The 12,878-nt window shown below is 38.6% G+C and overlaps 1 protein-coding gene across 6 annotated transcripts in view; it reads left to right on the forward strand.

Moving 5' to 3' along the window:
• The window catches only part of KITLG (KIT ligand), a 94,583-nt gene that overhangs the window by 52,014 nt on the left and 29,691 nt on the right, over window positions 1–12,878 (forward strand). The window lies entirely within an intron of this gene.

Raw genomic sequence — 12,878 nt, forward strand, 5'->3', positions numbered from 1 at the left:
GTAAACCTTTTAGCATGAACTGTCTAATGTTCCTTAGAACTCTTTTGAACATGTACCTTCATGCTGAACCAGTTATTCTTGAGTCTAGGTCAAAGTCTGGCCTATTGAATTAGGGGGAGTTCTCTAGAGATAGGAATGTAAAACCACAGCAGCCTGAAAGTTAATTAATGCCATCATTCAGTCACTCGGCAGCAAGTATTTGTTTAGGAAAAACTATGGAAACAGCACTTCATCAGACACTTTAAGAAACAAACACATGTCGATTTAGTCTTATGTTCAAAAACTAGGGAGAAATTATCTGGCCTTTTTCAAAATGAATTCACATATTTGTCTCCTTGGATGATTACGGAAAAACCTGTGAGGGCAGCAGGATAGCGAAGGTGACTCCTCTTTTACAAATGACACACTGTGGTTTGCAACCCAGAAGTATCTTGCCCAGGCTTGCGCAACTAGAGAGTGACCCATCTTAAAAACAAACCTGGGGTCGCCCTAACTGTTTGGCTCAGTGGATAGAGCGTCGGCCTGCGGACTGAAGGGTCCCAGCTTCGCTTCCGGTCAAGGGCATGTACCTTGGTTGCGGGCACATCCCTAATAGGGGGCGTGCAGGAGGCAGCTGCTCCATGTTTCTCTCTCATCGATGTTTCTAACACTCTATTCTTTTCCCTTCCTCTCTGTAAAATAATCAATAAAATATATTTTTTAAAAAAGAAAAAGAAACCTGGGGTCATGGGACTTACCCCTGGGTTATAGAATGTGGTTATCTCAGTAATTACACTGGTGAGGGAAAGTGTTCCAAGTGAAGCATCTGAGTGTGAAGGACGCACCTGCTCTGGGCTCGAGAAGCATTTGGGCCTCTGATTGCCGAACTCACTCAAAGACGTGCGGCTCTTTGCAAAACAAGCTTACACCGAAAATAACGGAATAGATTATTGTGTACAGTGTAATCAGAGATGACACTAAATCGCACATTTTGGTACTGGCTGGTGCCAGCAAGAGCCAAACTTGTAAAACTAAAGCCAGCTCTCTGCCACATGTTCTCTTTCTGTTTCTGTAATTGAGAAAAGTCCACTATTATTTGATCTTGGCACTCCATCCTGGCATCGCTGGGGAGTAACTGTTTTTGGCTACCACAGTTGGCAAGGAAAACAAGCCCACACATAGGACTGTGCGCAGAAACCTGTCTTAAGCTTTCTTTACCTTCCTTTTAAAACCGTAGTTGCTGCCAAGATCAGAGGAGTTTCCCAGTGGACAGGCCCCTGATTATTTGTCAGTGGTCAGAGTCCCAGCTGCCTTATCTTTTGTGTTTAAACAATAAAGGGTGGAGTGGGAATCAAAATGGGCACCAACAACTTCTCTGGGGCCAAAGCAATAAAATTCTGCCTGAGGCACTGGGCAGAAGAAAGCTCTAGAATACAATACACATTATTGTTATTATTATTATTATTATTATTATTATTATTAGCTTTTGTTTTAAAAATCGGATAAATACACCTGAAAAGGAGAGCTTGCTTTTCTAAGGGCCTTCCTAGGAAATTACCTTGTAGGTTTTCTCACACAAATAGCAGGGTGTGATCAACAGGTTGATATTTAAATCTAAGGATAATTACCAATTCTATTTTAAGCTTCCTGAAGCTGTAATATTGCCAGGCTTAAGAGTTCCTTTAAGTTCCTAACCTTAAAAATCTTAAACATTTCCAAGCCTTTCCATTTACTAGTAATGTTACTATAGAAAGAACAAATATTAAGTCACTGAATCAGTGCCTCATGTCTTCGGCCATTTTCACGTTTGGAAAGTGATATACACTATGAGTTGCTTGTGGTATTTGAGTAAAAAATTCTCTATCTGTTTTTAATAAAAGTAAATTCATCAGTTTTCTGTTAACTTTTTATTTGGGAATAACTTCAAATTTACAGAAAAGTTTATAAGACTGTTACTCAAAGAACACCAATATACTCTTTAATCCAGATTCACCTACTTTTCATATTTTGTCTTATTTGATTTCCTAAATGCTTGCTTTCTTTGCACACATGTGTGTTTTATTATTTTTCTAAACCTGTTGAGTAAGCTGTACACATAATGTCTGTTTACCCCTACATACTTCAGTGTATATTTCCTAAGTAAATGGTTTTCTCTTACATAACAACATTGTAAGCTGTCAACTTCAATAAGTTTAGGAAGTAGAATACTTCAATAAACGGGGTGTATTTCAATTCTAACAACATTTTTGGGGGGCATTTCTTTTTCTCCAATACAAGAAGCGATCTAGGATTATAATTTACATTTTTATATCAAGTGTGATGGGCAGAATAATGGCTCCCCACGCATGTCTCCTGCTGTGAATCTATTATTACCTAACAAGGCAAAAGGAATTTGCAGATATAACTAAGTTAAGGATTTTGAGATGGGGAGAGTATTCAGGCGGGCCCAATCTAATGACTTGCATCATTATAAGCGGGAGGCAGGAGTATCAGAGCCAGAGAGAGTGATTTGAAGATTGAAGATAGAGGATGGGGCCACAAGCCAAAGAATGCAGACATCCTCTAAAGCTGGAAAGGGGTTCTCCTGTAGAGCCTTTAAAAGAAACAGCCCCATTGAACACCTTGATTTGCACCTACTAAGACCTATTTGGACTCCTGACCTCAGGGACTACAAACTAATAAATTTTTTCAAGCACATTAAGTTTATGGAAACTAATAGATCCTGTCTCATTCGTTAGTCTCCTTTAAGAGCTCCTAGCCTTTCTTTGTATTTATGAGAGTGAAAGTTTTCAGTAATGCAGCCCTCCCCATTAGTACAGTTTCTGAATGGCTATACAGTGGGGCCTTGACTTACGAGTTTAATTCGTTCTGAGACCAAGCTTGTTAAGGAGCTCTTTAACTCAAATTACTCTGTCAACTCAATGCAAAAAATCCTCCAAGAGACAGCTGGTATCTCAAAAAAACTCGTCAGTCGGGACACTCGTAAGTCAAGGCCCCACTGTATTCAGATTAGGCATGTCCAGCCTCTATGTGACATAAGTGATGATGCCTCAGGTTATCACCTCTAGATTGTCCATCTCCCCTTCCTGGCGCTGGTTGTGTGATCACTCACCTGGTGCAGGTGTTCTACTGTTTCTGTGTATTTACTCATTAGCGACTACTAAGCAATCTTTGGGGAGACACTTTCAGACGATGTCCAATTCCTCATCCAAGTTCCTCCTGTAAGTTTAGCAGCTATTGATGATTCTTACCTGAACCAGGCTTTACTATCATGTCAATTTTTAATTAAGTTAAATTAAGCAGGGTTGAGCAAGTCATTGGCAATATAGAACGTTACTCTAACCATATGCCTCCCAGCCATCTTCCCTCTGCAACACCCTTCCTCAGGTATGCATGACTTCACTTCTGGACCAGTCTCCCCTTCTTTGACTGCTTCTGGGCTCCTCCAGTCTCCCTGGCCATTTTAGAATTCATCATTGAAGGTTTCAATTTTTTTTGTTGGTACTGATTAAAAAAGAGAGATTTCAAGTGATCATTTAGCTCCTCCTTCATGTACTTTGAATGGCTCTTAATTGCTCTTGGGAAACAGGAAAAGGAGCTCCTTAAACAAGGCCTCCCAGAGCTGTTTGATCTGGCACCTTTCCATATCCTGCTCAGTCCCTCATCTGCACACATTCCCCACTGGGAGGCTCTTCTGCGCATGGCTTTCTCTGTACCTGGAATCTGGTCTGTCCTCTTGTTTAGGTAACTGATGATGCTTTCAGCGTCAATTTCACTTCTTTATGGAAGCCTTCCCTCTCTTTGATGACACCAAATCCTCCTATTAGAAAGTTTTTTCCCAGCACACCTCAGGGTAGCAGTTTTTCATTTATTTGTGGAATTATTTTATCGATAATTGTCCACTTGTAAACTTCATGAGGGCAGGAATTATATGTTTGCTTTTTAATATCCTCACTGCCTAATGGGTGATAGGCACTTAATAAATATCTGCTGAAAGAAAGTGAAGATGAAAGGAAGGAGGAAAGTTCCCCAACGTGTAATCACTTGTAATTTCCCTGAGGTACAAATTTGACCTGAATAGAATCCACACGATTAATATGATGAGGTGAGGTGAATGCCTATAACATCACATAAAATCTGCTCCACAATGTTACTCTTGTCTTTTTTTAGGTAGGTGTTCATTTTGTAAAAGATCTTCAGTGTGAGAGTTGTATTATGCAAATTTTGAGGAACCATGGTTTCCTTGCGTCTTCTATTATACTACTTATTATTGAGTCATTTCCATATTCAAGAACTTTCTCATTGTTCCCAAGGACTGAAGGCTGAAAGCCAAATTCCTGAATCTAATGCTTGCTCTGGACTCTCCACAATCTCGCCCCACCCTAACCACCTCACCTCAATACCCATATTACCCAACGCAAACTTGCCACCCCAGCCAGATGAGTCCCTGCTTCAAAATTGCTGTGCTTATTCTAAACTCCAAGACTGTTTAGTGCTACTTCCCTTTGCCAGGGATGCCTTTCTCCCTCCTGTCTACCCATTCAAATTCTCCCCACAGAATCATGCAGTTATCCTGGGGCTAAAAGCATCTTAATGGTCATTTCCTCCAAGGTCAGCCTAAGATCCTTCTTCCTCACTAGGCCTTCTCACCAGGCCATTTCCTACTTCATATCATGCTCTCTCTTCCCTGTATCATTTGGATATCACACCTACTCTGTGCTTTTGCTTGGTTCTGCTACATAATACTGACATGGTTTCTCTGAATTTCTATAGAATTTGTCCAGAAAATCTTCCTTTTGGGAACCTGATCATATATTGCTTATCCAGCTGTTTAAAATTGCATGTGTTATGTATTTGCCTCAAAGTATTGTTGTGAAAAAATAATTAAGACACAAAAACTAGATTTTCCTTTCTCCATTTCTGTATCTCTGCCTCATTCTGTTCTGTCTGACAGAATTTGTCTCCTCTGTCCCAGTCACCTGGTAGATTGTAACTTCCCCAGCACTCCCAAATTGTCATGTTACAGTTTCGGCCCTGCAAAGACTGGTTATCAGTTCCTATCACCACTATTAGTTTGGGGAAGGGACTTTCTGATTGGCCCATCAAGCTCAGGGTCCACCACTGTCCAATCAGCTGTGGCCACAGAGCAAGTTCACTAATTATAAGTACAGATCCTGAGGGTTGACCCTCAGATTTGGAGTACTTACTATAGAAATAAAAGTCAGCCAAGTAGACACTGTAATTATCTACCTCTACCTCTCATATAATAAGTATTTTTTAAATGATTAAGTATAAATGTTAGTTAAATGAATAAAATACAACATTAAATAGTATTTTTAAATGGCTCTTATGTGTGTTTAATCTATGGGATCCATCTTAATAACTAAGTGATTATACTAAGGCACTGCTCAGAACATCTACCCATTACTGTCTTAAAGAAATATAATAGAAGCCACATATGTAATCTTAAAATGTCCAGTCATTACATTTAAAAAAAGTTACACGGGAAAGGCATAACTATAATAATAAATTTCATGTATTCCAAAATATAATTTTACCTTATAAAATTATTAATGGAATGTTTTACATTGTTTTATATTATTCAGAACCCACCTACAGCACATTCTAATTCAGACACTAAGTTTTCATCAGAAATATTTAGTCCATATTTAGATTTTCATGAAAATACAGGTTCACATACCTAGCTTTTCCAAATATGCTTAAAAGTTTTCTAGTCACTGAACCAATTACTGATTTTTAAATTTAAAAAACTGAAGTTAAGTGAACTTAAGATTGTAGTTACTCAGTCGCACTGGCCACATATTGAGTATTGGCCCCATTTTGGCTACCACAATTAGACCCCTTTTTTCAAAGACAGAGAAACTGAAGCTCTGAATAGACTTGTCTAAACTCTCAAACTGTGTCAGCAGAGTTGGGACTGGAGTTGAGCCTCTGGGTCATCCTTGCTGCCCTCCCCTCCCCATGCTGTTCCCTCCTCACTGTGCTATTTTGTGTCTGCCTCGGGAGCCATTTATAGACCTGCTCTGGGAAACAACACATATTTATAGTGTTTGGGCTGATTACCATCTTAATCAGATTGAGGTTTCTACATCACTCTAATTCAAACAAGAAAATTCAAGTTACAGTGCCTAAAGTGAACACTGAAGACCCAAATTAATTGTTTAGGGAGAGGACTAAAATAAATCTGGAGAAAACCCAGCTCATCCAAAAGCGAACTAAGATTTTGGAGACTCTACACCTCGTCATGGGAGCACACAGTATTTTGCAAAGTGCTTTTACAGGCCTGTTCTCACTTTGCCCATCCATGGGATGTTTGAGAGTGGCAAGGGGGTGTCTTGTCTGTTTTCTAGCCCTAAGAATAAAAACCGGAAGGAGAGGAAAGGTTTACTCATGGCAATTACATTTGCTATTTGGTTGTGACAGTTGCTCAGAGAAAGTTTCTTTCATCAGAATGACACTGGATTCATTGGAATGAGACAGAATGAGCCATACCTTTACCCAGAGATCTCTTAATTGAGCCTAAGGACCGGTGCACCTGATCCAGATGTGCGAGCAGAGTCACGGTGACTCTGGGGCAGGAAAAATAGTTTATGTGCTTTGACTGGACTCATTGATGAAAGAACTAGCAGGTGTTCAAGAGTCTTGGTGTCTCATATTTCTGTTTAAATTTTTGGTGTAACCTTGAGCAAACCACATCACTGGTTTTCTCATTCACGATATTGGAACAACTGGACCACGTGGTCTTTAGTATTCCTTTCGGATTTAAACTATTGGTGCTTCTAATGGCATGGCTCTACATTCGATGGATTGCTCAATTAGGGAGTAAATGTTGGAAGCATGAGAGGAAAGAAAGGGAATGCTTTGTGCCCTGGGCACTCATACCTCTAATTCTGGCAAGACTGAGGTTTGACACATATTAAAGAAAAGGAAACAAAAACACTCAAACTGGACGGTAATGCTGGTAATTCGATGAGTCGGATTAGAAGACTGGGTGAATACCACTGTTTCTCAGAAGCCTCACAGCGTGTGAGCCAGGGCTTTTCTCCCTCAGAACTTCTAATGGGTGTGTTACCTCCACTCCTTTGTGGAGAACTCTCATAGTGTTCACCTACCTTAGACCCCCTAAGGAAGCACACAGATATCTCTAGGAATAGCTACCACATCAGAAGTGGTGCCAGGTGCATCCACGAAGAAGTGTTATCTAGCAGGTCCTTGAATAATGTCATTTCATTTTATGCTGTTTTGTTACTAAAAATATTGATGAGATGCCATAGGAACTTAACTCTTATTAAATATAAATAGGTTAAATATAAATAGGTATTAGCCTGTAATAAAATTGGTTTCATTGTATGTCATTTTGCTTAAAGTTGTAGAACCTATGGACAAAGTTGAGGACTTACTGTTAGCATGTCTTGTCCACTTTCAGCTCCTATTTCCATAAAGCTGTGGTGACTCTGCATCTGAGCCTGGTGCTTCGTGTCATAAAGTGTCAGATTCTTTCAACTAATAAACCAGAACAGTTTCTTGAAAGAAGCAGGAAGGTGGGAAGGAGAAAGCATGCCCAAATTAGCAAGATGCCGTGATGTTTTCAAAGCACACAGTGTATTTCAACTAGTTCTGAGACTGCAGAAGTGTTATATCACATGTCTTATGAAATTCATATAACATCTATTTTTAAATTTATGTGTAGTTTTAGAATGTTCATGGATATTTTCTTTTTTCTTTTAAATATATTTTTATCGATTTCAGAGAGGAAGGGAGAGGGAGAGAGAGATAGAAACATCAATGAGAGAGAATCATTGATTGGCTGCTTCCTGCACGCCCCTACTGGGGATCGAGCCCACAACCCAGGAATGTGCCCTTGGCCGAAATTGAACCTGGGACCCCTTAGTCAGCAGGCGGACACTCTATCCACTGAGCCAAACCAGCCAGGGCTGCATGGATCTTTTCTTTGTTGGTGTTAGGAAGCAGTCACATTCCTAGTTATATTTAGAATGCTTTTATTTATAGTAGTTTTTATATCTTTAAAAATATCATTTTGTTAAATCATTAATTTGGTGCTCATGGTACTTTAAAAATCCCTTAGGAAGCTCACCCTGGCCCAGTACCTCAGTTGGAGTGTGGTCCCCAAACACCAAGTTTGCAGTTCCATCCCCAGTCAGGGTGCATCCAAGAATCAACCAATGAATGTATCAATAAGCGGAACAGTCGACCTGGCTCAGTAGTTGAGTGTCAACCTATGAACAAGGAGGTTACCATTAGATTCCCAGTCAGGGCGCATGCCTGAGTTATGGGCTCGATCCCCAGTGTGGGTTGTGCAGAAGGCAGCCAATCAATAATTCTCTCATCACTGATGTTTCTATCTCTCTCTCCCTCTCTCTTCCTCTCTGAGATCAATATATATATATACTATATATATATACAATATATACAATATAGTGTATATATATATATATGTGTGTGTGTGTGTAATAGAACAATAAATTGATGTTTCTCTCCTTTCTCTCCACTCCCCTCCAAATAAATCAATATATATTTTTTAATTCCTTAGTAAATTCACAGTTTTTAACCAAATCTTCAATGGTAGGGGCATGCTAGCAGTTCAAAGCTATTGATTCAGTATCATTGATTCAGTTAGCATTCTAGAATGATGCATATTATATATATATATATATGAATATAAAGGATATGTTGTTTTAGTAGTCCTACCTAGAACTGCTATAATTTACCCAGAAAATGTAAGACAGAAGCCACCAAGAAAGAAGGTAATAAATTGAGACTATGGAGTTAGGGAAAATCCAAACATATTTTCCCTTTCAAAGCAAAGACTATATTTCTTTTTGTATGTATATGGCTGAATAAAACTCAGTTATATGAACTTCAGGGATTTGAAAGGTAGTCTTTACATTGCTGCTATGACATCCTGCATGGCTTTATCAACTTTCCTAAGCCTTCACATTCTTCTACTAGTGAAAGAATGGTATTTATATCATACATTCTTCTAATGAATGCTGTGAGTTCATATTTATAAAGAACTATTTACATTTAAAATGGTCTCTGAAATATAGGAAATAGTGACCATCATGCCTGTGATTAAGGCAAAGAAAAAATTACATCTGTGAACTTCACAACCTTTAATCACCCATTTCTTAATCATAATCTTGAAAGAGTTGAAAAATAGAAAGACCTATTAACTCACAAGTGAAATATTCAGTTGGCCATGTTTTGTTCTCTTTGCAAATCATTGACTATATTTAATTAAAAAGAAAATACGAAACTGCTTGACATTCTAGTAAAAACTGGTTACCTCTCCTGCAGGCAGACAAGTCAAAACTGGCTGATATTTAATATTATTTATTTGTCTCAGTTTTAGCTTTAATAAATCCAAGAATTTTGAAAAGCTAAAATGTAACTACTTAAACAAATTAAGGGAAAGGTACAACTTTGAATTTATTATACCTTTTCCAATGAAATTGTGGCAAGAATGAATAATGAATGAAATACAATTGCAAAACTTTTAGAAATATATTTTTCAGCAGTAGAGTCCAGAAGTTCATATCTTATCAGCTAGCAACGAATTGTTCATTACTTTAAAAGGACGGATACTGGGGTAGGAGTAGGTAGTGGACGTTTCATGATTAAACTGCAAAAAATTACAGCTTTAGAGTTGAAAATTTTACTGGAAAAGGTTGATTGTTTGGACTGTTGATTCGGTATGTGAAAATGGGAAGTGTAGTTATAGATAAATGAGAACTTGAATACAGAATGTAAACATGGAGTTCAGATGAAAAGAGAGATAAACAGAAGTGTCCGTAAGCACTGGCATTCCCCAGTGTAAAAATAAGATACATGGATACAAAATAGTTTTTACTTTAACCACAGAAAAAGAAAAGAAAAAAGGACCACAATAACAAAAGGAGGCCCTTAGTTCAATTCAAAACAAGGGGATTTAATTTGGTTCCTACATGTCAGAAGACCCAAGAGGAGGATAGGCAGAGTGTATTCAGAAAGTAGAGCAAGGAAGGAGTTTAAAGGTATTAATACGTGGATTTGCTTACCACAAAAAAATTTGCACAGTTACAGTGGAGTGAACTAATTGGTAAAGGCTGTTCTGCCATGTAAATACTATTCAAACTGTACTCCCAGCATGTGCTGTATTCCATATGTTAGGAATTCCAACCCTTGCTGATAGGGCTGACGATATAAAGGTAGTTGTCACTGTCTAAATGGAGACAAACTTGGAGAGCAGTTCTGCCCCACAGGAAAGACTGACAGCTTGGAAAGTGACTTGTAAATGGTGCAAATATGAACTTGCAGATGCTTGAGATAAGCATAAGCATTGATTTAACAAAACAAAGAATCCATTCTGAACATTCTTGGAAACACATAGTCTTTAAGAACTTGGTTGATGAGTTGAATGAAGTGGCCTAATTGAATTAATGCGCGCTGGTGGTTTGTTTATTCTACTTAAATGAAGCCAGAGCCAACAATCCTAAAAGTTTTTATTTGTTTGTTTGTTTGTTTTGTGAAAGGGGTAAGAAAGGAAAGGAGGTTGTAATCTAGCCCTACAGCAGGCAGAACAAGGCATAGATCTGGGAGACTTTAAAATGGTAGAACTGACAGGTTTGGAAACTGATTGCGATTAGGCTGAGATGTGATGTAGAAGAGGAAGAGGAGAGTCAGGACATGTTAAATGTGAGATGCTTTTTTTTTTCTTTTTTGTTGATTTTATTGGGGTGACGCTGGTTAACAAAAGTATACAGGTTTCAGGTGCACAACTCCACAACACATCTTCTGTATACTGAATTGTGTGTTCACCACCCCAAGTCAAGTCTCCGTCCATCACCATTTATATCCCTTATACCCTCCTCCACCTCCCCCCAAATCCCCACCCCTGCAATAACCACACTGTTGTCCAAATCCATGAGCTTTTTCTCATTTTTTTCTTTTTTTGTTCAATTCCTCCATCCCCCTGACCCCCAACTCTCAAACCCAAAACTTTTAAATGACATTTAATGCTTCCAGGAATTGGAGCTTACCTATCTATGGATAAACCAGTTTCTTTTTTGTCTGAATTATATTAATTGAAATTGTCCTGTTAAATAAATCTAAAATGGCCCCAATATCTAATTTAGAATAAATAAATTACTTGACTTTCCTCCACAGAGATACTTTGCTGCTAAATGGAAAAATAAAGTTTAGTGGTTTGATTCATTTTACATGGCATCAGTTACTCTATATCATTCCAATACAATAGATTCTAGAAGATATAGTAAATTAGTTAGGATCTTAATAAGTCAAGTCAGTTTTAGCTATCCCCACTCATTGCCTTATTCTCCTCACTGTAATATTTTAGCACAGTTATAAAAAGAAATCAGAGCCTCTACTTACAGAAAATGTAATCTTAAAATATGTGAAATACCTGAACTAATGGTCAATTACTAATTTTAAGTAACACCACATTAATTTAAGAACTATGAAAATCCATTCTAATATACTAAGAAGTTTTTCCTAATAATCTAAACCTCTATTGATCCCTACCCATTTATAGCACCTATACCGGGTAGGCCAGATCTAGTCTGCTGCTTGATTCTGCATAGCCAGCCAGCTGGGATTGGTTTTTATAGATGAACACTTGTGGTCTATACGATGATAGAGAATGCTGACTTTTGATCCCTAAATAAGCAAAATGTTGAGCCCAAATAGAGAATTCTATTCTTCTTGTTGGTACACCTGTATTACACAGAAAATTAAATTCAATTAGTATGCAAAAGAAGTCATATTCAATTATTACATTTTTAATTTGTGATAAATTTTTTGTGGAAATTTGTTTTCCATTGTATAAATATACATGAATAATATCCTTAATTTTTGCCTCTTGGCATGCAGAATCTAAAATATTTACTATCTAAGTCTTTGCAGAAGGTGTGACCCCTGATACATTTTTTCTCATTCATTTATTTTTTTAGTCATTCATGCATCAGATCAGCAAATAGTTTCTGAGCAACTCCCATATGCCGGACACTGTTCTAGGCCCTTGCGACACAGTTGGGAACAAGATTTTATAAAAATCCTGTCCTCATGAAACTTACATTCAAGTTATATACATTATCACCTCACTACTGCCCTGTTCCGTTATTCCCATTCCATATACTAGTATAGGCAAATTGAGGTTCAGAAAATTTGTGTAGCTTACCTGCAGTCTCTCGGCTGAATTGAACCCGGTTATGCCTGACTCCAAGGCTTGAGCCTTTGACCAGTGGGCTGGGCTGGCTTCACAGGTGGGGCTCCATGCTCGGTGTAATGTTCTTCTGTCACCATCTTGAAATTCTTAATCGTTTTTTAGACGAGTTTTTGAATAATAAATAAATTTTCATTTTGCTGTTGGCCCTCAAAATTATGTAGTTGGCCCTTTCACTGAGGCAAAAGTGCTTCTCTCTCAGATCACATTTCTACCAAATTCTTTTTCTTTTTTAAAAAAGGAACTCATCTATGAAGGAGGCTTGAAATCTATCACTCTAGGAAAATCAGCTATTATTAGTCTACTAGAGGCCCGGTACATGAAATTCATGCATTGGGGGGTGGGGTTGGGGGTACGGAGCTCTTCAGCACAGCCTGCACCCTCTCACAACCCAAGACCCTTCTTGCAATCTGGGACCACTGGCTCCTAACTGCTGGTCTGCCTGCATGCCTGCCTCATCACTCCTAACCACTTGCCTGCCTGCCTGATCGCCCCTAACCATTCCGCCTGCTTGCCTGATTGCCCCTAACTGCTTGCCTGTCTGCCTGGTCACCCCTAACCTCCTCTGCCTCAGCCCCTGCCACTGTGGCTTCATCTGGAAGGATGTCCAGAATGACATCCAGAAGGTCATTTGGCT

Source organism: Myotis myotis, unplaced genomic scaffold, assembly GCF_014108235.1.
Source record: "Myotis myotis isolate mMyoMyo1 unplaced genomic scaffold, mMyoMyo1.p scaffold_m19_p_3, whole genome shotgun sequence".
NCBI lineage: Eukaryota > Metazoa > Chordata > Mammalia > Chiroptera > Vespertilionidae > Myotis > Myotis myotis.